The sequence below is a fragment of the Canis lupus genome, chromosome 25 (genome assembly GCF_003254725.2).
Source record: "Canis lupus dingo isolate Sandy chromosome 25, ASM325472v2, whole genome shotgun sequence".
NCBI lineage: Eukaryota > Metazoa > Chordata > Mammalia > Carnivora > Canidae > Canis > Canis lupus.
This window is the reverse complement of record NC_064267.1, coordinates 33,879,550-33,899,389: the sequence shown is the minus strand read 5'-3', so window position 1 is coordinate 33,899,389 and position 19,840 is coordinate 33,879,550.

The window sequence follows — 19,840 nt, the reverse complement described above, 5'->3', positions numbered from 1 at the left end:
ACCTAGGAATGAAATTGTTGGGTCATTTGGTAACTCTGTGTGCAATCATTTGAATGACTGTCAGACTGCTTTTGAAAGTGTCTGCACCATGTTATTTTCCACCAGCAGTGTGCTGATTTCTCCATGTTTTTTTCAATATTTATTATTATCTAACTTTAAAATTTTGACCATTCTAGTGCATGTGAAGAGGTATCACATCATGGCTTTGATTTGTATTTCCTTGAGGACTAAAGATGTCAAGCTCATCTCTTCATATGTTTATTGGCTATTTGCATATCTGTCTTGGGGAAATGTTTACTTAGATTCTATGTCTTTTTTTAAAATTGGAGTATTATTTAATTAATGAGTCATAAGGGTTTTTTAGTAGTGTAGATAAAAGTCTCATATGTGGTTTGCATATATTTTCTCCCATTTTGTGGGTTGTCTTTTCACTTTCTTAATGGTGTTCTTTGAAGAACAGAAGATTGTTTTTGTGATGAGGTCCAATGTATCTACTTTTTTCTTTGTTTATTGTGATTTTGGCATTCTAAGAATCCTATGCCAAATTCAAGGTCACAAAGATTTACCCTGTGTTTTCGACTAAGAGTTTCATAGTTTTAGTTCTTACATTTAGGATTTTGCTCCATTTGAGTTAATTTTTGTATATAATGTTAGGTAAGGGTCTGATTTTATTCTTCTGCATGTGGCTATTCAGTTGTCCCAGCACCAATTGTCAAAAGACTCTTCTTTGCCCATTGTATGGCCTTAGCATTCTTGTCAAAAATAGGTTGAACAGAGATGTATAGGTTTATTTCTGGACTTTCAGTTTTGTTCCATTAATCTATATGTCTATTTTCATGTCAGTAGCATACTGTCTTGCTTATTATTGATTTGTATACTTTTTTGGGGAGAAATGTGGGTCTTTCTACTTTGTCCTTTCTCTCAAGATTGTTTGGGTATGGAAGATCTCTTGCAATTCCATTTGAATTTTAGAATCATCCTGTCAACTTCTACAAAGACATCAGCTGGGTTCTGGTAAGGGAATGCCTTAAAACTGCAAAATAATTTGGAAAGTATTACCATGTTAACAATGGTAAGTCTTCTTACTGGTGAACAGGGGATGTTTTTCCATGTATTTAGATATTCTTTAATATCTTTCAATAATGTCTTATAGTTTTCTTTTGTTAAATTGATTCCTAAGTATTTTGTTCCTTTTGATGCTATGTAAACAGAATTGTTTTTGAAATTTTATTTTCAGATTGTTCATTGTAAGTATCTAGAAATACAATTGATTTTTGTTCATTGATTTTGTATCCTGCAAACTTGCTGAAATTGTTTATTAGTCCTAATAATTTTTAGTGGATTCTTTAGAGTTTTTAATATATAAGATAATAACATCTGGAAATATAGATAGTTGTACTTCTTCTTTTCTAATCTGGATGATTTTTATTTCTTTTTCCTATCTAACTGCACTGTATGGAACCCACAGTATAATATTGAATAGAAGTTATGAGGACAGATACCCTTGTCTTTCCTGATCTTTTCCTGGGAAAAGCATCCAGTGTTTCACCATTAAGTATGGTATTAGCTATGTGTTTTTTGTACATGCCCATTATTAGATTGAGGAAGTTCCCTTCTACTCCTAGCTGTTCAGTGTTTTTATCATAAAAAGATGTTGAGTGTCTGGGTGGCTCAGTTGGTTATGCATTTGACTCTTGATTTCAGCCCAGGTCATGATCTCAGGGTTGTGAGTTCAAGCCCGGGGGAGTCTCATGTGGGGCTGTGCACTGAGCATGCAGCCTGCTTGGGATTCTCCCTCCTCCCTCTGCTCCTTCTCCCCCCAAAAAGATGTTGAATTTTGTCAAATTCTTTTTCTGAGTCTATTAAGACCATCATGTGGGACGCCTGGGTGGCTCAGCCATTTAGCGCCTGCCTTCCGCTCAGGGTGTGATCCTAGAGACCTGGGATTGAGTCCCACATCGGGCTCCCTGCAGGGAGCCTGCTTCTCCCTCTGCCTGTGTCTCTGCCTCTTCCTCTCTTTGTGTCTCTTATGAATAAATAAATAAAATCTTCTTTAAAAAAGACCATCATGTGATTTTTGTTTTTCACACTGAAATTTTTAGTGCATTTCTGTTATTAATTACAAAGGCATCTACATGCTCAAGAAACATTATTTCTTCAGGGTGCAGACTGGTTGGTTCACACTGGGATTCTTGGTTAGTTTGAAATCATGACGTAAACCCTGAGTTTTTGTAACTACAAGTACAGAGCCATTGATGTAACCACTGGCTGTCTACCTGATAATGTAGAGTGCTTACTGTTTTACTTTGTGAAATGGGTTTTATTTCAGTTTACATAGTGTTACGGAATCCTAGAGTTGGAAGAGACTTCATTGTTGTTTTTTTTTTTTTTTTTTTTTTTTTTTGAGACTTCATTGTTGAGATTATCTGGTCTTCTATCTGATGCAGGAACCTCCTCCATGGTATCCCAACAGGTGGCCATCAGGGTGGAACCCATTCTTGGGAATTAAAGCAGACCTTCTGGAAAAGGAGCAGGGCCAATCTATTATAAACTTTCAGTACAGTTTTTCACAAAGACATAGGCTTGGTTTTCTGTATTTAGTTACTTGCTAGACTCAAAGAGTTTCATCTCCTGGCCTCACACTTGACTTACTGTGTAATCCTAGCCAAGTTCTAGCTCCACTGAGCCTCAGTTTCCCCCCTCTGTTAAATGGCAATAATAATAATAATAGTGCAGTGTTAGTAGCAACATCTAATTTTAATGATGTTAATTATATCTGCTCTAGCTTCTTCATAGATACTGGGGCACTCAAAAAGAATTTATATGAAGACAATTAAAAATATAAAATCATCTTATACATTCCAACTATTAATAGCAGATTATCTTGGTGTTATTTGGAGTTCAAGGAACAGGAATTAATACCCAGAGTAAGAACTCATTACTTATATTAGTTCCTTAAAAGTTCAGAAAAGCAGAGCTCAGGGATTTAGTTTCTGTTGGGGTACATGAAAAGCTCAGGGTGTACAAGGGTCGGAGTTGAAACCTGACTGTGCCAGGTGAGCAGGTGTTAGCTGCAGAGTTGAAAGATAAAAGAAGAGTAGTATGGAGCAGAATGGAACATCCCCAATTCTGTTCCAGGGCTGAGCTCATCTCTGAAATTCCTATTATGCAGCCTCCACTCTCCATATGTGGCAATATCAGTACAAAGAAACCATTCCACAAAACACTCACATTGGCAACAATACTTTGGCTGCTGCATTTAAAGTCTTGAAAGAGGATTACAAATAACAATCTGACACTAACAGAGAGTGGTTTTGAAGACTAGCTTTGTAGCTCCTCACTTTAGGGATTATTTCTGTCTGACCTTCCCAAGGAGCCTCCTAGGGAGGCTTTGGGTTTCTCCTGTTCTTACAGATTTGAGGGCTCCAGTGCTGACATTTGCTCTGAAGGAAAACTGAGAGCTCTTCAAATATATTTGTATTTCAGCAAATAAGACTATAAACCTCTGGGACATTTGTTTCTCCAATTGTCTTTTTCCTTCTATTCCGAAGAATCCCAAATCTAAGGACCCATTCACTCACATCAGGTTCGGACCTTAATCATTTCTCTGAGAAGCCATGGAAATGTGTGAGCTAAAGTCTCCCGGGCAGATCAACATCATTGTCAGAATTCACTTGGTTTCCTCTTTCAGGTTCTAGGTTTTGATTGCAATAGCAGAGGAAGACAGATTTGAACGACTGAAGACTACTACTCTTCTTTCCCAGAGCTCCAGGGAGTTTTATGGCAGCCTTTTCCTGTCCTAGCAAATTACTTTTTTGGGGGAGAAGAGGGCAGCAGAGAGCCCTTCTTCTTGATCTGTGGCAACAGGCCCCGGTTTGAAAATAGCAAGACAGTAACAGTTGCTGGACTGGTCATGTCAGCTGGAACCCTTGCTCCCCTGAGGGGCTGAGGTTAGCAGTTTTGTTTGTTACTCTGTTGCTGTCCAGCTAGCTGGAGAACAGTCCAGTATTATAAGGACCCTGGCACGTGGGAGCTGAGAGCTCTTGATAGGCACAGTAATTAAAAGGGAGCACAAGTGTTTTGAAAGCTGAGCACATCCCTGCCAGGGTCCTTTGCCAGGGACGAGAGATTGCATTGTCCACACATTGCTACTTCAGTCTGATGGGAGAGTTGGCAGTCTCTGGGTCAATGGGAGGTGTGGAACCTTGCAAATGTAACATTTCTTGGGAACCCAAGGCTCCTAGATTCTATTTCTGGGTTGTCTTGATTTAGAGACCAGACTGGAAATGATTGCTTGATTTTCTTTTCTAAGCATTCAAGGTCCCATAAAGAGTCTTCAAATAGTGCATATATTCAAAGTGGTCCCAGAATCTCCTAGCTCTGCCTGGGTAACTCGGCTGGTTCGAAGCATTCATTTAAAAAGGCAAAGTGGGGGGTCCTTTTCCTTGTGAGCCAGGGAGCTTTGTTCTATTTCATGGCCGTGGGTTGCGCATCTAGCTCCAATCTGGTAAACTGTCATGGATAAATTAGTGCAAATTAAATATTAACATAGGATGCAACATATAGTAAGTATTTAATTTATGTTTGGTCAATAAATGAACGCAGGTCCATCTGAGGATCAGAGAATGATGATGATAAAAATGACTGTAGAGACCACCTGTCGCATCCCTTTACAATATTATTTGCCGAAGACAAACATAATTCAGAGTCTCATTTGATGACTGCAGTTAATGTTGGACTTGTCAGTCAGAGGGCAGGGATTGCATCTCCTTGGTCCTCTTGTCCTTCTCAGCTCCCAGTGCCTGGCCCAGCAGCTAACTGGAGCTCCAGTGGTGGCGCGCAGCAACCTTCGTCTCTGAACGGCCCTTCCCAATGCTTTCCCTGTGCAAATTCTGCACCGGGTACAAAGGCTATCAAGATTACAGGGTATTGAGTAGAGAAGCCTATAATCTAAGAAGGAATTTACCCACAGCAGTCCCTCCTCCCGGGGAATAAAGCTCCCAGCCAGTAATGTGGCTGTTTTGGAGCTCAGAGGAGGCCCTGCCTATAGGGCTGCTAGTTGAGCAGATCCCTGCTGGTGAGGGTCTTGGGACCACCGGGGTGACAAGAGAACCCTGGTCTTTCCAAGGTGTTAGTTGTCAGACAGCAGGACTGAAGATCAACTTTTCCAATTTTTTTTAGGCCCAAGACCGAGGAACAGTAACTGATGTGTAGCAGAATGGCACTCCTTCGGGTGAGTTGTGGGGGAAAGGCCATCTGATTTCACAGAAGTGTCTACTTTATAGGACAATGCAAACTAGGCAAAGAATTTTCCAGGTGAAGCTCCTTTGCACGGCTCTCATGGATAGAAACATTTGGCTCTCTCAACTGCAGAGCTGTGGTCTCTGGGACACACAGAGCAAATGGTTTCTTTTGAAAAGAGACAGATTCCCAGTGGTACAGTCCAACGTCAGAGGGGAAAACTTGGTGGCTCTAAAACAGTAGAAAAAGAAGCACGTTCTAGGAAGGCTGGGGATTGAGGGCACCGACCTATGGAAGGGACCACACTAACCCTGACCGCCCCCCCCCTCGGGGGGCTGAGAGTGAGAGTCTAGCCGCTTAGCAGGCACCCTGCTCAGAAAGCCCCTATCCAGGACAGCTGGTCCTTGTTCTCCTCCTTCCTTTACAGTAGCACTTTTAGGAATGCAGGTGGCTTGTGTGTGTGTGTGTGTGTGTGTGTGTGTGTGTGTGTGTGTAATCTTGATTTCTTGGAAGTATTTGTAGGTTTGCAGGTATGATGCATATCTTTCCACATTGGTATGATAGAAAGATGTGAGCCTCACTCCTGAAGCAGCTAGATAGAGCTGTGGCAAAAACCACCCTGCTCTGGATTTGAGGAGACCCAGCAGAGCTGAGGAGAGGCGCATTATCCAGGAGGCCACGGAGGAGGCCAGCCTCTGCACTCTGGAGGCCTGAGCCATATCAGCCCACTAGCTTTTGCTCACAGATTTCTCTCTGCTTTAAATGATCTCCTTCTACAGCCTGCCTTATTTCAGCTCCCACCCCTACGCTGCCATGAAGACTGCCTGGCTCCTGGAAGACAGCCTCCAACCCCTTCCACTGCTCCTTTCGGCACAACGCAAGTTAGTATCCAGCTTTGTCATCAGAATGGGTGAGTTCATATCCTGCTGTTATCTGTAGGACTTGAGAAATTACTTAAGCTCTCGGAGTCTCGGCTTCCTTACGTGTAAAACAGAAGTAATTATAATGGCAATAATAGCACCTCCTCAGGAGCATTAAATAGGATGATACATGTGAACTATTATTAAACACATAATGAGCATTTTATAAAGGTTACCTTTTATTACCAATTATGTGAAATCCAGGCCAGACAGACTGATATTTCTTGTCCTTCCAAGAGAGTCTAATTTCCTTGATGTCCAGTATTCTTTCATTCATTCATTCATTCATTCATTCATTCAATAAATGTTTACTGTGTTTTTAAATAGACTTTAATTTTTGAAACAGTGTCACATTTCAGGAAAATGGAGAAGGTAGTAGAGTTCCTATATACCCCCACTTCCCCATTATCAACATCTTATATTACTTTAGGACATTTGTTACAATTAATGAACCAACATTGATATATCATTAACTGAAGTCTATATATTTTTTTCAGATTTTGTTAGTATTTACGTAATGTCTTTTTTCTGTTCCAGATCCATCCAGGATGATACATTACATTTAGTCCTCATGTGTCCTTAGACTCCTCTTGGCTGTGAGTTTCTCCGACTTTCCCTGTTTTTGATGATCTTGCCAGTTTTGAGGGTAACTAATCAGGTAGATGGTAGGATGCCCTTCTAGGGAAATTTGTCTCATGTTTTTCTCACGAGATTGGCATGATGGGTTTTAGGGAGGTGGTCAAGTTCCATTTTCATATCATATCCGAGGTAGCTACTGTCAACGTGACTGAGGACCTTGACCTAGATCATGTGAACGAAGTAGCGCCCGTCACGTTTCTCCCGTGCGGAGTCACCCCCTGCCCCCTTTCCAAACTGCACTTTTTCGAGAAAGAAGTCATTATTTGAAGCTTATCCTGAAGGAGCAGGGAGTTATGCTCCACCCCACCCTTGAGGGCTGAATATCAGCATGGAATTCTTCTGCACAGGAGATTTCTCTCTTCTTCCCCATTTGTTTATTTATTTACCTAGTCATTCATTCATTCATTCATTCAATCAATCATTTACTGTTATTGATATGAACTCCTGTATATTTATTTCATACTTTGAGTCACTACCACTACTACTTTATTGGTCCAGCTTTGGCCATTTGGGAGCTCTTTCAGTTGGATCCTGTGTCCTTTTGATATACCTCCATCATTGAGGAGTTTTTTTGTTTTATTTAATTCTTCTTTACTTTTTGGTACTACAGGATGCTCCCGGCTCATCTCATATCTTTCCTGTTCCTGTCCTAGAATTAGCCATTTCTCCAAGGGGCCCTGGTTTCTTTTTATTGGAGAATGGCAATTGAAACCAAAATCTGGATGCTAGATACGCTCATTGCTATTTCAGTGTCATTTTTTTTTTTCAGGACCTCTCAGCTGACATGGCAAAAAAAATATATGTGTGTATACCAACTCATACATGTCTAGAAATATTTCCATATATAATCTTGTGAATGTACAGTAGGCTGAACATGGATCTTACTGAGATGTTTCCAATGCCAATGAATTATTTTTTTTTTATTTTTTTATTTTTTTATATTTTTTTAAATTTTTTATTTATTTATGATAGTCACATAGAGAGAGAGAGAGAGAGAGAGGCAGAGACATAGGCAGAGGGAGAAGCAGGCTCCATGCACCAGGAGCCCGACGTGGGATTCGATCCCGAGTCTCCAGGATCGCGCCCTGGGCCAAAGGCAGGCGCCAAACCGCTGCGCCACCCAGGGATCCCCAATGCCAATGAATTAGTGCATGAAACATTTCAGCAAAAAACAAAACAAAACAAAACAAAAAAATTTCAGCCTCTTCCCTATGCTTATCAGTGGGGAATTCTTAACTCCAGCAGCGAGAAACCTGGCTCCCACCACCTGCCATTCACTTAATTGCTCAGTTCCAGCACACACTGTACAGCAGCATTGGCATTTTTGAAATGTACCCCATGGAAGCAACTTTATCAATAAGAACATAGAGTCTATGTGCATCTCATTTGCCTTTAGTATTTTTAAATGTATTTTTTCAATGTCCTTATTGTGGTAAAATACACATATTTACCACCTTAATAATTTTTAAGCATGCAGTTCAGTGATATTAAGTATATTTATACTATTGTGCAACCATCACTACCATACATCTCCATAACTCTTGTCATCTTGTAAAACTGAAACTCTATGTCCTTAAACACTAACGCCCTCTTCCTCCCTCCCCCAGCCCCTAGAAACCACCATTCTACTTTCTGTTTCTATGATTTCAACTATTCTGGTACCTCATATAAGTGGAATCCTACAGCATCTGTCTTTTTGTGAATGGCTTATTTCACTTAGCATCATGTTCTCAAGGTTCATCTATCCTGCAGTGTGTGTCGGAATTTCCTTACTTTTTAAGGCAGAATAATATTCCACTGTATGTATATACTACATTTTGCTTATGTCATTCATTATTGATTCCACATTTTAGCTATTGTGAATAGTGCTGTTATGAAGATTGGGTGTACAAATATCTATTCAAGACCCCGCTTTCAGTTCTTGCTGATATATACCTATAGACTTGCTGGATCATATGGTCATTCTATTTTTAATTTTTTGAAGAAATCTCATATTGTTTTCCACAAAGGCTATGTACTGCTTTCCACAAAGGCTGTGTACTTTATAACCCCATCAACACTGCACAAGTGTTTCAATTTCTCTATATCCTTACTAATACTTGTTATTTTCTTTTTTTTTTCTGTTCTGTTTTAGCCATTCTAATGGGTGGTACTCATTGTAGTTTTGATTTATATTTCCATGATAATTAGTGGTGCTGAGCATCCTTTCATGTACTTGTTGGCCATTTGCATATCTTATTTGGAAAAATGTCTATTCAAGTCCTTTGCCCATTTTCGTAACTGAGTTGTTTGCTGTTGTTGAGTTTTAGGAGGCTTCTGTGTTTTTTTAATTTAACATATTCTGTTTATTAATCTCTTATCATATATGTTATTTACAAATATTTTCTTCCATTCTGTGGATTGTCTTTTTACTCTGTTCATAGTATCCTTTGATGCACTAGTTTTCATGAAGCCTAATTTGTGTATTTTTTCTTTTGTTGCCCAATCTTAGGTGTCAATATGCAAGAAATCTTTGGCAAAATCCAATGTCATGAAGATTTTGCTTTATGTTTTCTTCTTAGAGTTATAGTTTTAGCTCTTCTGTATAGGTCTTTGATCCATATTGAGTTGATTTTTGTTTTGTTTTTTTTATTTATTTTTATTTATTTATGATAAACATAGAGAGAGAGAGAGAGGCAGAGACACAGGCAGAGGAGAGGGAGAAGCAGGCTCCATGCCGGGAGCCTGACGTGGGACTCGATCCCGGGACTCCAGGATCGCGCCCTGGGCCAAAGGCAGGGCGAAACCGCTGAGCCACCCAGGGATCCCCTCCATATTGAGTTGATTTTTATATTTGGTGTTAGGTAAGGCCCAACTTCATTATTTTGCATAGTTCTCCCAGAACCACTTGTTGAAAAGACTGACCTTTCCCTATTGAATAGTATTGGAACCCTTGTCAAAAATAATATGACCTTATATGCAAGGGCTCTTTTATGAGCTCTATTGTAGTCCATTGCTCTGTGTCTGTCTTTATGGCAGTACCACACTGATTTGATTACTGTAATTTTGTAGTGAATTTTGAAATCAAGAAGTATGTGTCCTCCAACTTTGTTCTTCTTTTTCAAGATTGCTTTGGCTATGGGTCCCCTAAGATTCCATAGGAATTTTGGGACTAATTTTTTAAATTATTTTTGAAGAAGACTTGGTTTGAGTTTTGATTGGGATTGCACTGAATCTGTAGATCACTTTGGGTGGTATCAAATACATTTTAACAATATGAAGTCTTCCAGTCCATGAACATGGGATGTCTTTTCATTTACTTATGTCTACTTTAATTTCTTTCAACATTTTGTAGTGTTCATTATAGAAGTCTTTTCCTTCCTTAAGTTAATTCCTAAGTATTTTATTTTTTCAATGCTATTATAAATTGAATCATTTTCTTGATTTCTTTTTCAGGTTGTTTCTTATTAGTGTATAGAAATCTAACTTTTGGGCAGCCCAGGTGGCTCAGTGGTTTAGTGCTGCCTTCAGCCCAGGGCCTGATCCTGGTGACCTAGGATCGAGTCCCACATCAGACTCCCTGCATGGAGCCTGCTTCTCCCTCTGCCTGTGCCTCTGCCTCTCTCTCTCTCTCTCCCTCTCTCTCTGTGTCTCACGAAAAAAAAAATAAATAAATTTTTTAAAATCTTAAGAAAAAGAAATCTAACTCTTCTTTTGTGTGTTGGTTTTATACCCTTCTACTTTGCTGAATTCATTTATTATTTCTAACAAGTTATGTGTGTAATCTTTAGGGTTTTCTACATAGAGATCACGTCATCTGTGAAGAGAGATAATTTTACTTCTTTCTTTCTAGTTTGGATGCATTCCTCACCACCCCCGCCCCACCCCCTGTTTTTCTTGTTTAATTGTTCTGGCTCAGACCTATACTACTGTGTTGAATACAATTGGCAAAAGTGGGCATCCTTGCCTTGTTCCTAATATTAGAGGAAAAACTTTCAGTCTTTTTCCATTGAGTATAATGTTCACTGTGAATTTTTCATATATGGCTTTTATTATGTTGAGATTGGTCTTCCATTCCTAGTTTTTTGAGTGTTTGGATCATGAATTTGAATTTTGTCAAATGCCTTTTCTGCATTAGTTGAGATGATCATGTGTAGTCCCCCCCCCTTCATACTATAACAATTAGTTGATTTTTGTATATAGTATAGTTTCTGCATTCCAGGAATAAATCTTGGTCATGATGTATAATCCTCTTAATATGCTGCTGAAAAAATATATGCTGCTGAATTCAGTTGGCTAATATGTTTTGAGGGTTTTACATTATTGTTCATGAGGGATATTAGTCTGTAATTTTCTTTTCTTATGGCTTTTGTATCAGTTCAAATAATGGCCTCATAGAATGATGTCAGGAAGTGTCCCTCCTCTTCAGTTTTTGAGGACATTTTGAGAAAGATTAGTATTAATCCTCATTGAAATGTTTGGTGGAATTCACTAGTGAAGCCATCAAGTCCAGGGCTTTTCTTTGTCAGGAGATTTTTGTTTATCAATTCAATCTCTTTGCTAATTATAGGTCTATTCAGATTTTCTTTTCTTTTCTTTTTTTTAAAGATTTTATTTATGTATATATGAGAGACACAGAGAGAGAGGCAGGGACATAGGCAGAGGGAGAAGCAGACTCCCTGTGGGGAGACTGATGTGGGACTTGATCTCAGGACCCCAGGATCACTACCTGAGCTGAAGGCAGATGCTCAACCACTGACCCAGCCAGGTGCCCCATTCAGATTTTCTATTTCTTCATGATTTGTCTTTGTAAGTTTTGTGTTTCTAAGTATTTGTTCATTTCACTGTAGGGTATCCAGTTTGTTAGTGTACACTTGCTTATAGTACTTATAATCCTTTTTATTTCTGTAGAATCAATATTGATGTTCCTATTTTCCTTTGTGACTTTAGTAATTTAAGTCTTCTCTCTTTTTGGTCAATTCAAGTAAAGGTTTGTTAATTTTGTTGATCTTTTTGAGGAACCAACTTTTGACTTCATTGATTTTTTTTCAATTGCTTTTCTATTTTTTTTTATTTATTTCTGTTCTAATCTTTATTATTTCCTTTCTTCTGCGAACTTTGAGTTTAGTTTGTTCTTCTTTTTCTAGTTCTTTAAGGTTGTTGATTTGAGATCTTTACTTTAAAAAATGTGAGCATTCTTGATGGGCTGAGCACTGGATGATATGCTATATGTTGGCAAATTGAATTTAAATTAAAAAATTTCTAAATAAAAAAATTTAAGCATTTATAGCTACAATTTCCCACTTAGCACTGCTTTCGCTCATCCCATGCGTTTTGGTATGTTGTGTTTTGTTTTTATTTGTCTCTAAAGATTTGCTAATTTCTCTTGTGATCCACTGTTTATTTTCTAAAAATTTGCAAATTTTCCAGTTTTTTTCCTGTTATTGATTTCCAACTTCATCCAGTTGTGGTTGTAGAATATACTTTGTGTGATATCTGTCTTTTAAAACCTGTTGGGAGGCATCTGGGTGGCTCAGTTGGGTGAACATCTGACTCTTGGTTTCAGCTTAGGTCATGATCTCAGGTTTATAGGCTTGAGTTCCACATTGGGCTCCATGCTCAGCGGGCAGTCTGCTTTTTTCCCCCGCTTGCTGCTCCTCCCCCTGCTCACACACACTTTCTCTCTATCTCTAAAATAAATAAGTCTTTCCAAAAAAATAAAATAAAATCTGTTGAGACTTAATTTGTGAACTACGTATGGCCTGCTCTGGAGAATGTTTCGTGCCTTTGAGAAGACAGTGTATTCTATTTTTGTTGGATGCATTGTTCTGTATATGTCTGTTAAATTTAGTTGTTTTATTGTATTATTTGAGTCCTCTATTTCCTTACTTATCTTCTGTGTGATTGTTGTACCCATTATTGAGTGAGGAGTATGAAATCTCTATTTCTGTGGAACTGCATATTTCTCCCTTCAATTCTGTCCATTTTTGTTTCATATCTACAGTTATTAGGTGTGTGTTTACAATTGTTATACCTTCTCTTCTTGCTCTATTGAAACTTTTATTAATATATAATGTCCTTTGCCTCTTGTTTGCTTTTTGGATTCGTAGTGTATTTCAGCCAATATCAGTTTAGCCTTCCTCCTATTCCATGACTATTTGCATGGAATATCTTGCACTATCCTTTCACTTCCGATTTGTGCCTTTGGATATAAAATGAATTTCTTATAGAAAACATATTCTTGAATTATGTCATTTAATCTGTTCTGCCAACCTCTGCTTTTGATTGGAGAATTCAATCATTTAATTTAAAATAATTACTGATAGAGAAGGACTTAATACTGTCATTTTGCTATTTTTTTTCTATGTGCCTTGCAGCTTCCTGTCTCTCGTTTCCTGCATTGCTCTCTTCTTTTGAGTTTAGTTGATTTTTTTGTGTGGGTAGTGAAATAATGATTCCTTTATTTCCTTTTGTGTATATTCTATAAATATTTACCTTGTGGCTTATCATGGGAATTTCATTTAACATCCCAAATGTACAATATTCTAATTTGAATTTATACCAGCTTAACTTCAATAACATACAAAAACTCTGTTCCTTTACAACTTTGTCCACACCCTGTCTTTAACATTAGTTTCCACTCCTTTCCAAGCTACTTAGGTCAGCACTTTCCCCACTCCTCCTCCTTTGGTAAGTTGTTTCATACATTTGTAATACAGTTAGAATCTCTCATTGCAATCTGCATTCCTTCCTGGGATACCCTGACCTTATAAGTAATTTTTTTAAACCTACATACATTTAGGGTCTCTCTTTGTAATGTGAAGTTCTATGGGTTTTGATAAATCCCTGTCATAAATCCACTATTATGGTATCATAAAGAACTCTTACTGTCCTAAATATTCCCTGTACTCTATTCATTCTTCTTTCTTTCCTTTGAATCCCTGAAAACTACTGATCTTTTACTATTTCTATAATTTTGCCTCTTCCAGAATGTCATAGAATTGGAATCATACAATGTATAGTCTTTTCACTCTGGTCTCTTGCACTTAGCAATATGCATTCAAGTTTCTCCCATGTCTTTTTTGTGGCTTGATAGCTTATTTCTTTTTGTCATTAAATAATTTTCTGATTGCATAGTGTGAGAATATTGCAGTTTACTTATTCGCCCGCTGAAGGACAACTTCGTTACTTCCAGCTCTTGACAATTATGAATCAAACTGCTATAAATATTCATGTGCAGGTTTTTGTGTGAACTTACATTTTCAAATCAATTGAGTAAATACTAAAGAGTGCAATTGCTGGATCATATAGTAAGACCACGTTCAGCTTTGCAAGAAACTACCATGCTATTTCCCAAAGTAACTGTTCCATTCTGCATTGCCACCAAGAGTGAATGAAAGTTCTCACCTACTATTTCAAATCCTTGTCAGCATGTGATATTGTCTGTTTTTTGGATTTTAGCATTCTAATAGGTGTCTAGTGGTATCTCGTTTTAATTTGTAATTCCTTTTTTTTTAAGATTTGAGTTATTTATTCATGAGAGACACAGAGAGAGAGAGGCAGAGGCATAGGCAGAAGGAGAAGCAGACTCCCTGGGGGGAGACTTATGTGGGATTTGATCTCAGGACCCCAGGATCATGACCTTAGCTGAAGGCAGACACTCAACCACTGAGCTATCCAGGTGCCTCTAATTTGCAATTCCTCAATGACAAATTACATTTAGCACCTTTTTTATATATTTATTTTGCATCTACATATCTTTGGTGAGGTAGTTGTTCAAATATTTTGTCCATTTTTAAACTATTTCCTTACTGTTCAGTTTTAAGGATTATTTGTGTATTTCGGATACAAGTCCATTATCAAATATATGATTGCAAATATTTTCTCCAAGTCTGTAGCTTAACTTTTCATTCTCTTTCTTTTTTTTTTTTTATGATAGTCACAGAGAGAGAGAGAGAGGCAGAGACATAGGCAGAGGGAGAAGCAGGCTCCATGCACCGGGAGCCCGATGTGGGATTTGATCCCGGGTCTCCAGGATCGCGCCCTGGGCCAAAGGCAGGCGCCAAACCGCTGCGCCACCCAGGGATCCCCTCATTCTCTTAATATTTTTCACAGAGCACATGTTTTGAAATAAAATCCAACATCAGTTTTTTCTGTTATGGGTCATTCTTTTGATGTTGTATCTAAAATCCTATAACAAACCCAAGATCACATGGATTTTCTCCTACACGTCCTTTCACAAGTTTTACAGTATTGCAGTTAATATTCAGATCTATGATCTATTTTGAGGTAAATTTTTTTGAAAAGTGTAAGGTCTGTGACTAGATTCTTTTATTTTATCTTACCTGCTTATGAACATCTAATCTTTTCAGCATCACTTGTTGAAAAGACTATTCCCTCTCCACTGACTTTCATCACAGATCAGCTGACTGTGTACATCTAGTTCTATGATTTCTATACTGTTCCACTGATCTAGGTCTCTATTCTTTTTGCCAATGCCACAGCATCTTGATCATTTGCAGATTTATAGTTAAGTCTTGAGGTCAGTTAGTGTCAGTCCTTCCACTTTGTTCTTGTTTGGTATTGTGTTGGCTATTCTGGGTCTTTTGCCTTCATATTGTATTTCAAACTGTTTTGACTCATAAGGCCTAGCTCAGAGCTTTATATAATCAGAGGTTCTAAATTAATTGTTCACTGTTTGTCTACCACTGGGTACAGCTAAAGCCATTTTAAGACTGCTTGAAAAGATTCTTTTTTTAAGTTGCCTTAACTTTTCTATCTGAAAGTTTTCTAACATGAATTGTATATGTAATGCACATGGATAGCAATCATTATTGGGCACTAGAATTCTTCTTTTGGAAAAATATGCCATTATTTGGGAAAATACATGAAGGCATGAGACAAGGCAACACAAATTGTGGCAATATGCCCTGGTTAAACAAGAAGTCTCTCTCTGTTTCCAAGAGGGAGCATCCAGAGAGAGGGAAGAAAAGAGAAAGAAAGGAGAAAGTAGCACATGAAATGAGATTGCTGTCCACAGTTGATAAAACAACCAGCAGAAATTCCACAATTTAAGATTAGGGATTTCTGATGTTTAATTTGAAAATCTTCATGTTGTTGTGGAATAACATTTACTTTTGGCCCCTCACTACCTTAACTAATTTTCAGTGTAGCCTACCACACTTACAAATGCTTTGTGTGAAAGTTGTGTTTTGTTTTAGGAATTCAAGAGAGAACTTGAATTTCACTTCTGCAGTGAATAGACATAGCACCTGTGGAAACTGAGAATGAAATGAACCCACTAGGAATTAGCAACCATCTTGCTGAAGGTTTGGATTTTGACAGGGCATGAATGGAAGTTGGAGCTCAGCTTATCTGGCTCTCAAGGGGCCAGGAGATCCTAGTTAAGCTAGCATCTGCATTACACATATTATAGGAAAGATTCCTTTATAGTTCTCAAATGACCCTAGCAGCATTGTTTTCTTTGATTCTATCAACAGTCATGTGAAACAAACCTTTTTTTTTTTTTTTTAGTTTGTGCAAATTTAACACTACCTACATTGGGCTGAATGTTGTGACATATTACTGGGAATCTGCTTGAATGACATCTTATATGCAAACTTAATTTTGACAATTTAAGTTATTCAAACTTATGGTCACGAGAAGGGTCTGATAGCTTCAAAAATGGAAGAGAAATCATTAAATACAGACTGACCTTAAAGACCACTGTACAGATGAGGACATCACAGTAAAGGGAAGTGAGTAACTTTCCTAAGGGCACACAGCCTTTGAGCAGTAGATTCATCCATTGGATCAATTCAAAGAAGTCTTATTTTCCTTGCTAGTGGAGTTACTACCTCCCCTTCAGTACTCAGAGATTTACCTTGGCCATGCAAGAGCTTGCCCAGCTCTTTTCTCTCTTTTTCAAAAGAAATCAAAAGAAATAGGGGGCGGGGGGAGGTCTACATGGCCATAAAACACTGAACTTCAGCTTTCTCAGAGGTTCTCTCTCTTGTCCAAATTTTGGGAGGCTTTCGTGAATGAGCACTGGCAAACAGCAAGGTGGTTAGGTAGGCTTTTTCCCACTTAGTGCTTCTCCTAGGACTGGGGATAGTCAACTGAAAACCAGTCAATATAAGTTTCATTTTTGTTTTCTGTATAAATAGTTGACTTATCTAAAAAAAAAAAAAATAGTTGGCTTATCTGAAATGACCTTTTCCAAGAGCTAATAGCCATAAATTTTTTGCAGCTGGACATGTTTAGAAATGCCTCTTAGCTATTTTTGTTGATTTATTTTCTTTGTCTGTATTTGTGCAGTCCTGCTTTGGGCATGAAGCAAGCAACCCTGGTCACTAGTCCTCCACCTCTAATGATATAAGCCCAGGGACCATAGTTCCTCCCCTGTGGGAAAGACCTCATATGGAATGGAATCCCATGGAGTTATAGCTCAGCCGAGAAGAAATTACTACATCTTAGAAAATCATCTTCAGTTCCTTTTGTGGTAACCTCAGTATGCATTTTCCCCAGCCTATTTTGAAATCTGTCTATATCTATCTATCTATCTATCTATCTACCTATCTATCTACCTAGAACTTCAATGTCCAGTAATATGGTGATTATATATTATGGAGTGGTAACTCACTGGCATATTAAAAGGCCACAAAAATGCAAATGCAAACACAATCTGCTATGTAGCTTCATGGAGAAGCATATTTAGAATATGTTGGGGCACCTGGGTGGCTCAATAGGTTAAATGTCTGCCTTTGGCTTAAGTCATGCAGGTTCAGCTCCCTGATCAGTAGAAAGTCTGCTTCTCCCTCTGCCCCTCCCTCTACTCATGTACATGTACTCTCTCTCTCTCTCTCTCAAATAAATAAATAAATAAAAATCTTAAAAAATAAAGAAATGTGTTAAGTGACCATTGCATTATTTATAGTATGCAAATTTTATGCATACATTTAATCAGTGTTTAGATGTAGTCTCAAAAAGAGGAAAGTCAGCTGATAATTCTTAATGACCTAATGCATGCTTAATTTATCTCACTTAATCCCAGAACAACCCTATAAATGAGCCATTATTACTTCCATTTAAAGAAGAAGAATCAGAGTCTCAACAATATCAAATAACTTGCCTAAGGTCACACAGCTAATACAAAGATACAACCAGGGTTACAGGTCAGTCCTAAGGCTAAAATACATGCCATGTTTATTAAACCACACTGCATTTAGAGAAATCTAAGCAATTATTGAGTTAGGTAAAAGGCTTAGGGTTATGACATTTTTGGTTAAAAATTAAAATTAAAATAAATATGTAGATTTTTTTTTCCCTCCATATTCACTGGATTACTGATTTCTGAGTTTCAGGGAGGAAACCTGAATGGTACAATAGAAAGAACTCATCATTGCTTGGTCATTTTGCTTCTAGAGCAATGTTACCTTTCTCTAGACAGCCACTTCTCAGGCAACAATATGCATGCTCTGAGGTCTAAAGTCAGAAGTCTTCCATGAAAAGAATGCAATGGTTTAAGCCCTGGATGTAGGACCAAGCAATAAAGCAATCAGTGTGGACAGTGCTAAACTTAGATGAAATTTAGAAATAGAAATTTATTTTTTTCTCTTCAAGCCCCCAGCATTCTTTCTTATGCTTTCCGCTCTCTTTTTTAGTATCACAAGCCCAAAATTAATAAGCTTATTCAGATGTGGGGAAAAAGACTTCACCAAATTTAATTCATTAGCTGTCTTGGGAAGATTCATATTTTATTTATTTTTTGAGGTGGGGAGGGGTAGAGGGAGAGAAAGAGAATTTTAAACAGACTCCATGCCCAGCTTGGAGCCCAAAGTGGGCTCTCACGACCCTGAGATCATGACTTGAGCCGAAATCAAGAGTCAAATGCTTAACTGACTGAGCCACTCAAGTGCCCTAGGAAGATTCATATTTTAGCTGGAGATGGGTTCTGAAGGTTCAAGAATGAATCTCAAAGGGTGGAATTTCAGATATTAAATCCAAGCATCAGTCAGTAGATTTCCATTGCCCCTTAAATCCCACAAGTGTTTGTTTCCCTTATGAGATGGGACCTGTGGAACTGATTTGATTGAGGACTAATTTTCTCCACCAGTAAAGGAGTAGCTGAAACTCAGAAGATCTGGAAGATTGGCCCTTACTGAAGTAAGGTTAGTAGGTCGTAGACCATTAAGAACCAAATACTTCTTCCTAGAATTGTAGAACCAGAGGGCTGGCAAGGATATTAGAGTTGTACCATGCATGCTCTTCCTTATTACCTCCTTGCCAAATAATTGTCACCTCCCCAGTGACAGATAATCCTTATCAACCCAGTGATTTTTCAGAAATTGCTAATCTGAGCTCTATGTCACTTTGATGATTCCACCTAGGACAATACAGAAGAAGTCTAATCCTTCTCTCTCCTTCTCTGACCACCCTGGCCCTGACTTCCTCTTCTGGGTTAAATATTCATAGTGTCTTCAGCTCCTCTTCATGTGACATTTCAAACCCCATACATCGTCTCAATTATGCTTTTCCTTTCTTTTTTAAGATTTTATTTATTTATTCATGAGAGACATACAGAGACAGGCAGAGACATAGACAGAGGGAGAAGCAGACTCCCCGCAGGAAGCCTGGTGCAGGACTCGATCCCAGGACTCTGGGATCACGCCCTGGGCTCAAGGCAATGCTCAACCACTGAGCCACCCAGGTGCCTCTCAATTATGCTTTTCTGAACTTGCTACAGTTTACCTCCAAGTAGCAGGCTCAGAAGCAAACCTAGTACTCCGGGTGAGGTCTGGACTCATTCATTCATTCATTCATCCACTGTTCATCCTTGATCAGTGTCAAACTTCTCTCAGTTGAGTGCAGAGGAAGGAGGTATACTTAGCTCCATTGCCCTGGACACAGTATATTTCTGGTTGCTGCCCAAGATCAAATTAGTTCTGTTTTTTAGGAGCTTATGGTCAGCTAGCTTTCTTAAGTCCTTTCCCATGGCCTCCTGTTGTAGCATGTGCCTCATTCTCCAGCAAACTGCTTCTCAGTGTGGGAAGCTGGCCCTA